Below are 14,691 nucleotides of genomic sequence, written 5' to 3'. Positions count from 1 at the left end.
GTCTGTCAGTCCAAGAGATTGACAAGGACCTACTGGATTTGGAAATGCTCAAACTTTGAGCAATTTGCTTGCCCTTCAGTTTGCCCCAGAGCAGCAGCCCAGGTCTGTCTCAATGCAGGGTTAATCAGGGCCTTTGCGTGGGTCTGGTTTCCTCCTGCTCAGCTCCTGGCACTGGCATTGTCTGCCCCAGCCACCCTTCCCAGAACACAGATCTCCCTCATCCATCACAGCTCTGACACAGGATCCCTCTCTGACACCCACCCCTCCTTTCCTCCCTTCTCCCAGTCTGACCAGGATGGATCAGCACCCTTGACATTATCCTGCTCCTTTCAATGATCCATCCATCCACCTATCCATTCCCCATCCATCCATCACCTGAAAAGTGACCTGCTCACTTGTCCCTCCCCAGCCCAGAGCCTGCCTGTCTGTCTGGGAACAGCAGGACATGCCTGGGGGTGGAAAACACGGAGTGTGTGTGTCTGTGGGTCACCAAAGCAATCCAGGAAAACCAACTCCTGGAAACTGCCAAAGACAGTTTGTAAACTGGGCTGCAGACACGAGATCATCAGCCTGTTCTTAGAGGCTCTGCTTTCCCCAGGCAGTTGCAAACTCAGCTGACAAAGGTCAGTGTGAGACATTAAAGGAGGGGAAGGTGATTTATTTTAACACAGAATGTTTTCATTCACTCAGGATCAAATACAGGTATCCCTTAGCACCAAGATGTATCCCAGTGGTTTTCCTAGCATGCAGGCACCAAGAGATGTGCATCCAGATGAACCCAGATATGTTAGGGAAGGCTCCAGGTACTCGGTACCTCTTGGGTCTGGATGCTTCAAACTGAGGTGACTTGAACAATGAAGTTTTGCATCTTCAGAGCCTTGAAGTGGCTTCATTTTCTCCTGCTGCCTGGGCCAGGCCACATGGCCATCTGACCATGATCTTCCCGGGCATCTCCAGTTCTGGGCTTGGCTCATCCCTGGGGCAGAGAAATAACTGGCAGGAGACTCCTGTGGTTGGGTTCGCAGCTGGTTCAGCTTCACAGCACAGCCCTAGAAAAGAACTACTTTGGCAGAGACTCCTGAGATCTTCTTTGCTGCAACTTTGATCCCAAACATAAGGATTGCTGCCTGTGACACTTTAGAAAGTCAGCATTATTGTGAAAGCAGGGTAGAAGCTGCACCTGCAGGGATGAACCTATATGAGGACTTTTGTGCTGGAGAGCATTGGTCAATTCACTGCATATGCACAGGAATCAAATTAAATTCCTTGGGAAAAGTCTTGCAATGGTCTTTTGAAAGTCTTTTGAAAGTCAAGACAGTGGGATCTCATAGATTCTTTCTAGAGACTGAGAGAGCATGGAAGGAGTAACATCTCTGTTTGGGTTTCTCAGAACAGAAACTCCCAACAAAAAAGGACTTTCCTCTTCAGTTCCAAACTAGGGAATTGCACATTCATGAAATGGTACAGTTTTTCCTGTCACATGCTGGGGAGTGAGAGAAGAGGGAGGTAAATCCCTCTTTGCTTGACTGTCTGTCCATTGCTGGGTGCCTTCCCTGCCTGCTCCCTGCCTCCTCCCAGGGCTCTGCTCTTGCCCTTGCCTGCAGCCATGGACAGGGAGGGCACATGGGCACACCAGTGTTCCTGAGGGCACAGACTGGCAGATGGGATAGAGACACCATCCAGGCCTGGAAACCAGCAGGAGAGCAGAACCACCACAGGGGCAGGAGAGTTTACGGAGAGTGGGAAGGGAGGGAGCTGAGTTTGAAGTCTGGTGCTGAGAGCCCCAGTTGTGCAAGACTTGGGTGAGCTGATGTGTCACAGAAATGTTCTCCTGGAATCCAGGGATAGGGCTATGAGGGCACTAATTAGGGTCTAATTGCCCTGAGCAACCTCACTTGAGATCCCTTCCTACACCTCTGCCCAGGGCCAAGGGCTCTGTTTAAACTCAGGCCTGAGCCTTTACCTCCTTCCTGTGCTTTGCTGCAGTTGCACCAGTTTTCAGGTTTTCTTGAATTGTTGTTTGATCTTTCCAGGCTGACCTTGGACCTGACTTTTTCCCTGGCCTTTGATGATCACAGGACCATTGATGGGGACAGGTGATGGAGCCTGTCACCATCCCTCTCTGCTCACCCACTTCACATGTTGGGTTGAGTTTACCTGGTCAGTAAGATTCCTGTCCTGCCTCTGCTGGGGCTGCCCCTTCCACCAGGGAACAGCTACCCAACACCCAGCCCTTACAGTAACTTCTCTGCCTCACAGATCTCCCAGCCCTTTGGTCCAAGGCTGTAGGACAGCTGGGAGGGAAGTTTGGCTTTCCTCCCTGGGAGAGGGTAATGGAGGGGAAGGATCCCCTGCACTTTCCCTGCAAGAGTTTCTCTATTTCAGTATCTTTCACTTCATGTCCAGGTGTGTGCTGAGCTCCTGGCTATGGACAGGTCACTCAGCTGCTGGGCTGATCTCCCCTGGATCAGCCTCTCCATAGCCAAGACTTCCAGGGCTCCCGGCAGGAGTGTGGCCTTTAAAGGGACAGTGCATTGTACAAGCTCAGGTGTCTGAAGGGATTGTGATGTGTCACACTGGATGGCTGCTTGAGGGGTGGCAAATGTCAGCAAAACCAGATCTTTGTCCCCTCAGAGAGGTGCTCTGCCACTAGCTGCATCCTGGGTTGGTGTGGACCTTGTGCTTGGATCTGAAACAATGCTGTGGTGTCTACATGGGACACTCTGTCAACACAGTATGCTGGGGTCAGAAGGCTGTCAGGGATGTGACAATTGTGACAATGGGTACAACTGCCTCTGGTGTCCATGGCCACTTCTTAGGGACTCCACGTTGAGCACGAAGCTTGAGAAGAGCACAGAGGGACTCTGTGTTTAGTCTGTCACAGCAAACGCTCAGAGCTCTCAGTGTTCATGCACTCATGGGTCATTTCTGTGTTTTGTACTCATTTAATGGAGAAGTGAGGGGGGTTTTGTGTCCTCAGTGCAACTTCTAAAAGACAATTTAATGGCTGCATTCAAACATAAAAGGGGAGAGGGCCAGGGCTGGCTGAGTCAACAGTGTTTGAGCATAATACTCTATGGGAGAGTAACAGAATCTGTCTGTGCCGTAAATAACACTGAATGGCTTATTTTGGCAAAGAATTTTCATTCCTGACAAATGCCATTTTGAGACAACCAATAACCACCTGCTGATTTGGGATGAAATTAGAATTTGAATGCTCAGGTCAGCTCAGACACAGTGTTGGTGGGTTTCCAGTGGAGACTCTCACATGTCTGATATGAACTAATCTTTATGAGGCTGTCAGAGGCAAGGGAATACTCAGGCTTACAAATCCTTGCACTGGTTTATTGGGAATGCCCATGTCAGAGGATTGCTAAGTAAAGCACATTACATAAGGCTGCCCTTTTGGATGCTAAGTTCTCATAACTGGGACATATTTTCAAGTCTATCAGAATGATTTCAGCATCTCCTGAGTGTCAGTACTTCTCTGGTTTTTGAAGCAGATGTTTTATCTCTTCTACTGTATTAAATGGGACCTTCTGTGTTTTGCTGACTCTAAAGGTGCATAAAGGTGTGTAAATGTGATCCTTTGGGATGTGTCACTTGCACTTTCTGGCTTAAATCTGTTCCAGTACAAGCTCAGCAATTTGTGCCCCAGCTCTCTCCTCCACAGGAAAGATGTTTAGCTATGGAGGGGCATGATAGGAAACCCTGAGCAGAGTTCACCTGGCTTCTGTGGTATCAAGGGACTGAGAATCTGAACTCAAAAATCTGATTAATCTAAAGTAAAAATTAGGGAATTCTATTCCCATTTGGAAAGTACATTAAAGTACAGGAAAGCTTGCTGTCCTCCTGGTGCATCTTCCTGCCTTGGCTGCTCCTTTGTACAATGAGCCCTTTTGAAGGCACCTGAGGTACAGTTACATCCAGGGCACAGTGGGCCCATTGCCTGCTGTGGGGGCATTGCTTTCACTGCATAGAAGCAAAACCTTTGGAAATTATGTTTGCTTTAGGTCCTTGCGTCTCCTGTGGGCTAAGGCTGGTGTGGTTCCAGGCACGTCTCATGGGACACAGGTTTGCCCACCTTCCAGGCTGGAAGAGCTCCAGGTACAGCCTCTCCCACGGGCACATTGGCTTCCTTGAAGAGGACAAGACAGAGAAAGTTGAACTTTATCCTAATCTGCTTTTTAGAAGCACTGATGTGCTCATGTCTACCAGGAAGTATTGGCCTCTGAAATGACTGTGACTGGCATTCCCCCAGTATGTCCCTGTCCCTGAGATGGGCAATGGGGGCAAGGAAACACCTGGAACATCTGCAAACTGCAGCCCTTTGGATGACCCTTGGGTGCCCACTGCTCTCTGCAAGCTGAGGAAATTGTGCCTATAACCTCTCCATTCTCTGCCTGGGGTCTTTTACTTTGAGCCTCCGTCTTGTTTTTCTCAAGATTTATCTTCCTCACTCAAGAAAACTGGATAAATTCTCACAGCAGAGAATTACTCCTACAAGTTTGCTGAGGTGTCTGATCTCCATTTCCACCCTGACCTTTTTGTTCCTAATTCCCTCTTAAAATTGTTTTTATCCAAAAGTGTACAAAGGACTGTAGGTAACAGCAGCTGCTCTTGTCTGTGTAACAAGAGTGCAGACTCAGACTGCTCAGTGTACACTACAAATTCACATTAACACTATGAGATAAATTCACATTAACACGGTGAACTGCTGCTCTGAAGGGGTCTGTTCGTCCCTTATAAATCTGACTTTTCAAGGAGTTATTTTTAAGAAAAGAGTGTATGTGAAGAAGCCTCATCTTTAACCATACTTGGCCACTGACTTTTACCTGAAATTCAACTTATCTGTTCTGTTAGGGACCCTACTTATTCCTGGAATGGGATTCAAACCAGCTGAACTCCAGTTCCCTTTAAAACATCGAGAGCCCTTCAGTTGTGTCAAAGTTTGTAACAAGTTGCTGTGAAGAGGAAACACAATCCACAGACAAAGCACCATCCCACTGACCTGTGAAATGCTGAAGAATTATGTTCATCTCAAATTTGCTCAGCACCATTACTGGAATGGACTGAAATAATAACAAATAGGAAGAAGGTGCCCGGGTGCCCATAAAATCCCAGTCCTCTGGATGTCTCGCAAGCTAACAGCCCTGTGACAGGCGGCCCCGCCCGCGGCGACACCACGCCGGGAGGGAGGCGGCACCGACGAGAGGCTGAGGAGGCTCCAGCCTGGCCCGGTTCGGAGGGACCCGCACTGACCCCGGCCCGGCCCTGGCTGCAGCTGCGGCTGCCATAGCACTCGGCTAGAAGGGACAGCACTCGGCTAGAGGGGACAGCACTCGGCTAGAGGGGACAGCAGGGCTGTGAGCCGCAGGTGAGTGCTGGCACCTGCTCCGGACCCGGAGCCGTATTTGCAGCGAGCTCTGCTGCGTTTGAGCTCCGTGTGATCACCTTCGCAGGGCAGGGGAGGTGGGGGACACCCTGCGGAGGGACAGACCCTGCACAGGGACGGACCCTGCGGAGGGACAGACCCCGCTCAGGGACAGACCCCGCTCAGGGACAGACCCCGTTCAGGGACAGACCCTGCACTGGGACAGAAGACCCTGCTCAGGGACAGACCCCGCTCAGGGACAGACCCCGCTTAGGGACAGACCCCACTCAGGGACAGAGCCCGCACTGGGACAGACCCTAGGAGGTTCATTCCTGTAGAAAGGGGAGCTCAGTGACCCTTCTGTAAAACCACAGGATTCATGGAACGAGTGGGGATGAAAGGAGAGAGATGCCCTCTCTTTCTCTGTTTTTCTATATTTCCATGTTTTTCTGTATTTCTGGGGTTTTTTCTCTGTATTTCCGTTTTCTGGAGGGGGGGGTCTAAGCAACCTGATGTTCTTGCCTTGGTGGGGAGTGGACCAAGCTTCGCTTTAAGGTCCCTTCCAACCCAAACCATTCTATGATTTTGTAATTCTGTGATTTTGATTATTTGTCCATTGGATGCTGGCATAATTTTCTGAGGAGAGAAGACAAAGGACTTTGTATGATTCAATGTGAATTAAGTAAAATTTGTTTATTGTGCTTCTAAACATTGTTTCTATTTACTTCTTCTCTTGGTTTATACAGTCATGTATTGTTCAATTGGTAGTTCTGTTTTGTCTATGCATCTTTTGATAGGCAGTTTTACTTTGTTTACAAGGTAAGCACGCATCTCTTTCTTAATCTAAGTGGTAGATGTGTTATTTTACTCGGGTTGACATCCTTATGTCTGTTAGTATTTTTTTTTGTTTCTTTTTTCCTTTTGTAATTCTAGCTTTTTTCTCTATAAAGATGACTTCATTTTTTAGTTCTGGAAGGTTAGGCTGGTTCATTTAGTACATGTCTATTTTCTTGTACGTATGCTCTTACAATTTTCTGGCTTAAGATGTCACTTTATTCTGATATTTTAGTGCTGGATAAAGAGAGAGTGTGACAGTGAACAAACTTCAGAAGGAATGGGGTAGCATTCCCAGAAATGTGAGTCCCCTGGCACCTCTGTAGGTGCCAGACATTCACTGGTGCCAGCACAGGTCAGGCACTACCAGGACAGTGTTGAGATTAATTCTGGTGTCCCACATAGACAATGGGAAGGTGGCACATGCTTCGGCCTCTTAAGGTTCCAGAGATAATTTCTTACCATTTATTACAGTGTGAAACTTCCCAGCACATCAGGGAATGAAACATTAAAACAGCTGGTCAGGCCAGGGTGGGGCTTGTTTCCTCTGTAGCCACTTACAGGCTGGGGCACAATAAATCCTGTACCAACATAAAAAACCTGGGGGTTTTGCTGTGCCTCTGGTTTGAAGCAGTGAGGGAGACAGAGATAAAGCCTTCAATCCCTGGTTGCATTTTATTGTTTAATATGTTGTATGCGGTGAGCTTGGTTAACCCTCTGTCAGCCTGAGGGGTGGTGTCTGTGAGGTGCTCCCAACACAAGGAGTTAATTTTAGCTGGACAGGGACAATTAGCAAAACCCAAGGGCCACGTAAGGTCAAATGGAAGTTGTACAAGCACCCCTTGTTCTCTGCATTCATTAAAGCCCATAGGGGCTTAAACCCTTGTTCTCTTCAGTGTCTCAAGGGGAATGGAAAGTCCTGGTGGAGGAATATGTCTGGTAATAAGATGATGCTTAATCACATCTTTGGCAAGTCTTTATTAAATGTGTGTTGCCCACTATTTTGTTTTGTGGATGAAAATGTAAGTAAATCCTAGCCCCGGGATTGGAACATGCGAGGAAGATAGTCATGGGAGCAGCTATTACTGGGAAAAGTGGGACTGTTGGGTTTACAGGCAGCCAGGCTCCAACTAAATCCTAGACTGCTAGCAAACCCCTTCAGTCACTCATGGATGCAAACACTGAACCAGTGAGAAGAGAACTGAGGAAGAGACCAGAAGGAATTCTCTGTAGTGTGGGAATGAGGGAGCTGATCTTCACTGTGAAAGCAGAGCACTGGTGCCTCTTGCTTTCATTCCCTTGGGTCTGAGCTCCTTGTGTTGTGTGAAGGTCCAGTGAACTGCAGTGGGTCTGACCCTGGCTCTGTATGCCCAGTGACAGCAGCCCTCAGCTTGCAGGTGACAGAGGGTCTGGCACCTCAGGTGGGGAGGGAAAATCACCACATGTTCATACTTGAAACAAGTCTCTTCAATTTCTTCTGGACTCTACAATGTGGATGAACTGGTGTTGAGGGACTGGAATGGGAATGGGCAACTCCCACTGACAAGAGCAGCAAGTATTCAGTAACTGGAACATCACATTTTCTTAAATTCAAATGTTGTGGCTATGGAAGACTCACTGGGGCACTCACATGCATGGTGTGACTGTTCCTCATCCTGGTGCAGGACATTCTCCTGGGAAAACCAAAATGCTCTTCTGTCACCCAGCTGGCCCCTGGCCTGATCTGAACACACACAGGACCAGCATGACCAGCACTGCCAGACTCACCTGATTTGGTGTAATGTGTTGGGTGGTTAGAGGGCTGCAGGTACCTGTAATCTTCACTGAATTTGGGCCTTTATTCCATATCCATGCCTATTTTCTTGTATAGTTTTTATGGGATTCTCATTGCTATTATGTCAAGATTGACTTGGAACACAACCACTGAGCTTTGCATATCTTCACCCATTTCATATGTGAATATTTCTGCCCCAAAGAAGTCTCCCTGCCACCACTTCCACCCTTAGAGCAGTCAGGACTGTCCACCAGGCTGCAGGGAAATGGGGTGTCTTGGCCTGGTTTTCGATCTTGGTCATTTCTTTATGGACTGAAAATCCAGACAGGGTTTTGGACCTACCAGGTCTTGGTTTGTTGAGTTCTTGCTCTTTCTGAGCCATGTGGGTGCCAAAGTCTGTAGGAAGAGCTGTGCCATTTGTCACCAGTCGGAGCAGGAAGACTTGACACCAATTTTCCAAGAAGGGAATTACAAGGAAAACAGAACGTTGGAAGAGTCTTGTTTCCAGTTAAATCAGAGTTTTAAATTCAATCTGAAATAACTGTCCTTCAGCTGTTGCCTCTGGACATTTCTTCACTGCCCTTCCTTAGGTGAATGGCCTCACTTTCAGGGACAAACGCGTTCCCTCTGCAGGGAAAGCAGTGCCCACTGAGCGTGCCGGCCTCGCTGTGACATTCTGCAGGATCCCAGTGGCACTTGGTGGCTCATCCCTGGCACACAGGGGTTAACAGGGCCTTGGGTGGGCAGCTGGAAAACAAGCTGTGAAATGGAAGAAGGTCAAGCTCTTGGAGGAGGTTGCTCTGTTGCAGATGGTTTTAAATTATCAGTCTCCCTGGAGGAGAGGCCCCACGAAAACTGTAAAATCAGGGCTGGAAATGAGGCAAAGCATGATCAGGTTTGTGTGATCAGTGGAACAGGAGCAGTTGTGGATCTCCTGGGACTTGTTAGACCCATTAGACCCCACTGTCTGTCTAATCAGGAATTCCTCAGTTGAGACCCAACAGCTAAATGTGATTGGAGACTCAATACCATTGGCACTTTTCTGTGGGGAGCAAATTCCTGGAAAGGGAGAACACATGGGAAGAGGAACAGCAGAAATCCCTGTGGCCCTGGATAGCTCAGGCCTCTGGGATAACTCTGCTTCTGCTGCAGCTGAGGAGAACTGAATTCAGGTTTCAGTGGAGGCAGGTAAATGCTTCCTGTGGGAGCATTCCTAGGCCTTACCCAAAGTGCTGCTCTCTCTGACACTTGTCTGGCAATGGGTTTTATTAAAGGTGCAGCATCCAGTTAGCAAAGCCACAAACTGCTTTCCTGGACCAGCAGTGCTGATGTCTGAGGGAGCATCTTTGGGATGATCGCTGTCCAAAGCAGGTGAGAATGCTGTGGGAGTTCCACATTGCTAGAAAACAGTGGCTGCTACTGAGAGGATTTTCCAGCAGCAGTCCAGATTTCCCAGATCCTTGTTGTCTTAATTTCTTGATTTTTCAGCTATCAAATGGTTTATATTTCACTTTGTAATTGCTTCTACTTTCTACTTTTATACCACTGCAAAGGAAACAGGAAGGATCTTAGCCCAGGCAGCAGTTTGAGCAATTCCATTTTCCTCTGTTGACATGCTTTTCTCATGAACTGGGAAGCTTTAAACACTGTCACCAGCAACAATGGTAGAAAAGAAAGAAGGAGTAAAGAAAATTACTCCAGAATTTAATTTTCACATTTATCTTTTAAATTGTTGGTTGAAATGGTGATTCCCAGCCCTGCAGGGGAGAAATTTTTGATACCTGGGTGAGAATCTTCTTTCTCAGGCTAGTGGAAATGGTGCTCTTTGTGGTTCTTCTGTCTTGATGCAATCTAACAGGAGTCTAAGCTGTGGCACTAAGGGTCTTCTGTGTGTTCCCTTCCCATTAGCCTCAGATTTTAAAATTATCATCTTCTCATAGGAAAGCCTTCTTCTGGTTCTGCCAGCACAGGCAGCCTGTGAACCATGGCCATCACAGTAAAAACACTTCTCTTGCCACCTTCTGGAGCCAGCCATTCCTCCAACTGAACATGGGATTTAGTATGGATTTATTCACCCAATGCAAAGGAAAGAAACCACTGTGGGCTCTCAGGCTGAAGTGAGTGAGAGCAGCCTTCAGGCCTGTCAGGTTTTGTTGCCTGCAGGTCAAGCTTCTGGGAGAAGGAAAATTGCGGTCCCAGACTGGCCATCTCTGTGAACATCACGAACTAAACAAAGGCCACTCTGCTTTAGGGGAGCTTTCTGAGCAGAGGAAGGAAGGTTTAAAAGGTCTTCAAGGGCAGACCAGAAGCAAAAGATTTGAGGTCACAATGCACTGAACTTGTACATCTGAGTACCTGTCCATGGAAATCAGAGATCCCAGAGTGTTTTGGGTTGGAAGAGAACTTTAAAACCAACTAATTCCAACTCCCTGTCATGGGCAGGGAACCTTGCACTGGTGGAATAAGTGGCCATGTTTGCTGCTCATGGGAAAGAGATCAGCTTGTGTCTGTGTTGGAAGGAAAGGAGCAAACGGAGGTGTGTCTTTTGGCTGTAGCAGTGGAGTTATTCTAGAGCAACTGGATTTCTTTCAGGCCTCTTGGAATAGCACAGACTGAGGGACTCTTCTGCTGAGGGCCAAGCCCAGGCGTGGTTGACTCACACACAGGTGCAATACTTCACAGGCTTTACTTATCTGCTAAGGAATTGTGGTATCTCCTAAGGACTCATGGCCTCTGAGTAGGACACACCCATCTTCTGGTGTGTCCTACACAATCTGGTGTACAGCCTGTCCTTTCCTTGGATCTGCACAAGTGTTTGTCCTTCTTTGAGGCCCAAGGTCTTGCCTTGGAGGTGCAGCTTGGCCTTGACTGATTGTCGCATCTGGCCAGGCTGGTCCCGGCTGTGGCCGGCCTTGCCAAGGGCTCCAGGGCACCTCCCCTGGGCTGGGGCAGTGTAGGGCTATAATGAGCCCCCAGGGCTGCTCCAGCTCAGTGTGGAGACACCCAACAGCTCCTGGGCACAGCCTCACCTTCTGCGAGACTGGAGAGGTGTGAGTGGGACAGCAGTTTGCTGTTTCTTTTGCCATTTAGTGACATTTACACCAGAAGGATAAGGGGCTTATCTTCCTTCCCACAGGTCACTGATATCTGGGACCAGGGGACGCACTGGACAGCTATAAAGAGCTCTGTGCTCTGAGTGAACGAAGGCACTGTGGGCCTGGAGATGCAGAAGTGACTTCCAGAGGATCCTCTCAGAAGCTCAGTCTGTAGAGTGGTAAGTTTGGCCATGTCACCACTGATTTGTTTGGGGGTGATGAAGAGCTGGGACTGGGAAGTGACACCTTTGTTGTCACACACAAACCCACACCTTTGTTGTTGTGGGTTTGTGTTGCAGTAGGTCTGGAAATGGTTGTAAATGTTCTAGGAATAGTGGGCTCCTGTAGTGTTTGGCTCCTGCAGGTACCCTGATTTCCCTAGATTTCCCTGGGAAGATGCCAGGCTGTTGAAGATCTGGTGCCATTGTCCCTTGGAGCTGTCAGGGGACTTGTGGCAAAGGTGCACTGGGATTCCTGTGGGTTTTCATCCTGGACAGTGAGTAGGGATGTGTTGTCTTTCCTTCCTGGCAGTGAGACACTGCTGTGTTTGCTCTCTGATACTTGCTGTAAATCTATATCAAAGTCTGTTTCTGTTATGAAAAATCCATGGGAGTGTTGTGGCCACGGAAAGGCACAGACTGAGCAGTTCTCTTGCTGCCATCCCATCCCTGCTGCTCCAAAGGGACATGGATTCACTCTCCTGCTCACTGGTGGGGCTTAATGGCTTTTGCTCCCTTAGAAAATAGGGATGGTGTGTGTCTCCTCTTGGCCTTTGGTATCAATGCCACTTTCATACATAAATGGGTGCACGGTATCTAGTTTGTGTTTCTGTGGATCCTGAGCAAGCACTTAGGTTGTGTTCATAATCCCTGGAGCAGAGGAGAAGATCAGGTCAGGTATAGATTTACCAAAGGGATAAGTCACACAAAATCTGATCCTTGGGCATTCCTCCCCACTGTGCACAAGCCCTCCATTCATCACTGGAGAGCTTGTGACATTCCCGCTCTGTGACCTGCTCAGAAGTTTTCATGAAGTTTCCCTTCTGCAGTTTGTTGGCCTTCGGTTCTGTGGTTCTAACCAAAGCATTTGAAATTTTCCTTGAAAATTCATCTGAAATGGGAAGACTCAAGCTCAAAAGATTACTTCAAGTTTTACACAGAAAGCCAACCCAAAGCTAAAAGAGAACTTTTAGGTGAAATACATTCACTGAGTATGTGGATCTCTGGGGTAAAGCACAGCCAGAATTTGACTGAGCTCACAACAATTTGGTATTTTGTTTAGAGCATTTTCTGTGTCAGAACTGCCCTGATTTTCATGATTTACAAAGAGGAATTCAAAGAGAATTACAAAGAGAAAAGCTTTGTCAGGGGGGTGGGGGGGCAGTTAGGCTGAGTATCAGGGAAAGGTTCTTCCCCCAGAGGGTGCTGGCACTGCCCAGGCTCCCCAGGGAATGGGCACGCCCCGAGGCTGCCAGAGCTCCAGGGGTGTTTGCACAGCGCTGCCAGGGACGCCCAGGGTGGGATTGTTGGGGTGTCTGTGCAGGGTTGGACGGTCCCTGTGGGTCCCTTCCAGCTCAGGAGATTCTGTGATACATGCTCCTATGAAAGATATGCTGTCTGTGTTGCTGATTACTTCACTATCACTGGTTTAAGTGTGTGCTAATGGCTTTGTCCCCGCTGTGTCTGTGCTTGTGCAATGCCCGTGGCACATCCCGAGCCTCTGCACCCATCCCCTCCCCATGAACCACTCACTGCGTGTCACTTCCCTACAGCTTTGGCTAATTTTGCTCACCAGTCTGCCAGTAATTATGTCACATCTTGTCTGTGTATTGCACTGTCTGAAGCCCATAAATAACTTGCTGTGATGCCCAACACCTACAAATCCTCTGACTCCCAAATGTTTTGCTTATTCACTCAGCTGATTTATGGCCCCAGCACTGGTGGCCAGTCAGGCCCAGAGGGAATGGTCTCTTGCTCTGTCTCATCCAGACAGATTGATGAACACACAGGATGAAGGGCACCCTGCCACCCTGCCAGGCTTCTTGCTTTATTTTGGGACATTAAAAATGTTGTCAGTAGCCAAGGGCTTGCTCCAGCTCTGTGCTCAAAGGCATGGAAGCTTTCCCTCTGTCTCCAGTGGGGATGTCCCTGCAGCTGCAAAGGAGACAGACTTCTGCCTGGAATGAGGAATGGCCAACTGGATACCTGAACAAGGCTAATGCTTGACAGGGGCGTGTTTTACAGAAGAGTGAGAGTGTTGAGCTGCTTCCAGTGTCACTCCATTGTGCTGGGGGTGTTAGCAGTATTCACCTGGGGAGGGGTGACTCCCTCTTGGAAACATTTATTCCATTGAATAAATCGTCCTCATTTGGACACCACTGTTTCAAGCACCTGTGAGTGAAGATATGAATTACACTATGACAAATTTTGGAAGGCTTTTGTTGTCTCATTTTAAAAATTCTGTGATTTCTTTTTCTAGATTGAACTGGATTCAGAACAAAGCCAATGTCATTCATGTAACAAGGGAGTAAAAATTTTAAAAGTAAGCAGGGGTAGATTTTAGTGACTCTGTGCCAACCAGGGTGTTATTTTCTGGTCCTTATTTAATACACAAGACACTGGAAAATGCAATGTGGTTGGATTCATTACACTGAAGGAATGTTCCCTTCATATCCAGCACTGTTATTTTAACCCTGCAATCAATGTGTGGCATTAACATGCTTCCTTCTCATTCTCCAGAAGTCAGGAATTCACAGCAGTTTAAGGACTCACAGGAGCTTATTTTTAATCCAAGTGAATTTCTGAAATCTTTAAGACTCTGTAAACTCAGCAGTTTATACATAGTGCATATAGTGCATGTTGTCCACTGAGAGATGGGGCCTGTTACTGCCTGTGCAAATTGCCAGAATTTGGGCTTTTACCAAACTAGATTTGAATTTAGCCCTCTCTCAATGGTTTCTGTTATGGTAACACATATCCACTGTCACACAAGGCTGAGAATGAAGCATTCTGACATGAAACATTTGGAGATGTCAGGAAAGGCTATGGAGCTGAGTTTGTAACACTTTGCTGTTTCAGATTTGCTGCTCCTCTCCACTGCCCAGCGTGGAGGAAAGGAGTCAGGATGAGCAAAGAATAAATGCAAGTGTAACATAAACAGAGCTTAGGGGAAAGCTGCGGCAAGCTGGTGTCAGATCATCCTGTTTGGTGAGTGCTGTAAGCATCAGGCATTCCAGCTCCAGGAGTGGTGACATGTTTAGGAAGATACAAGAGGCAATAGGGGATTATGTTTGTTGTTAATGCGGTTCAGTGCTGTGGAGGACAAATTAAATCCATAAGAGGGTGATCAAGAGCCTCTAAAAATCTCAGCCATTCACTGTGTAATGCCCTGCCTGGGGCAGGACAGGGTGCCCTGGAATCAGCTTCTTTTCAGTTCAGTTTTGTGTCTTTTCCTTCCCACAAACTCCTCATTCCCTTCATTCCCAGGTTTTAAAACATCTCCCAAGGGTTTACAGAAGTAACTGTGTGATGTACCAGACTAGCAGCACACAGATGAAATGCAAACCCCTTGTTGTGGTGGGAGCAGCAGAGGACATCCAGGTCAGGCCAGGAGGG

At 47.8% G+C, this 14,691-nt stretch overlaps 1 protein-coding gene across 1 annotated transcript in view; it reads left to right on the top strand.

The window, feature by feature from the left end:
• The first annotated feature begins 5,225 nt into the window (after positions 1 to 5,225).
• The window catches only part of IGFN1 (immunoglobulin like and fibronectin type III domain containing 1), a 38,422-nt gene continuing 28,956 nt past the window's right edge, over positions 5,226 to 14,691 (top strand). The window contains exons 1-2 of the mRNA XM_059867599.1: positions 5,226 to 5,377; positions 11,119 to 11,256. The gene's annotated coding sequence lies outside the window, so the exon portion shown is untranslated. The remainder of the gene's footprint in view (positions 5,378 to 11,118; positions 11,257 to 14,691) is intronic.

Source organism: Haemorhous mexicanus, chromosome 25, assembly GCF_027477595.1.
Source record: "Haemorhous mexicanus isolate bHaeMex1 chromosome 25, bHaeMex1.pri, whole genome shotgun sequence".
NCBI lineage: Eukaryota > Metazoa > Chordata > Aves > Passeriformes > Fringillidae > Haemorhous > Haemorhous mexicanus.
Note: the sequence above shows the minus strand (reverse complement) of the source record. Positions and strands in the feature narration are given on the sequence as shown.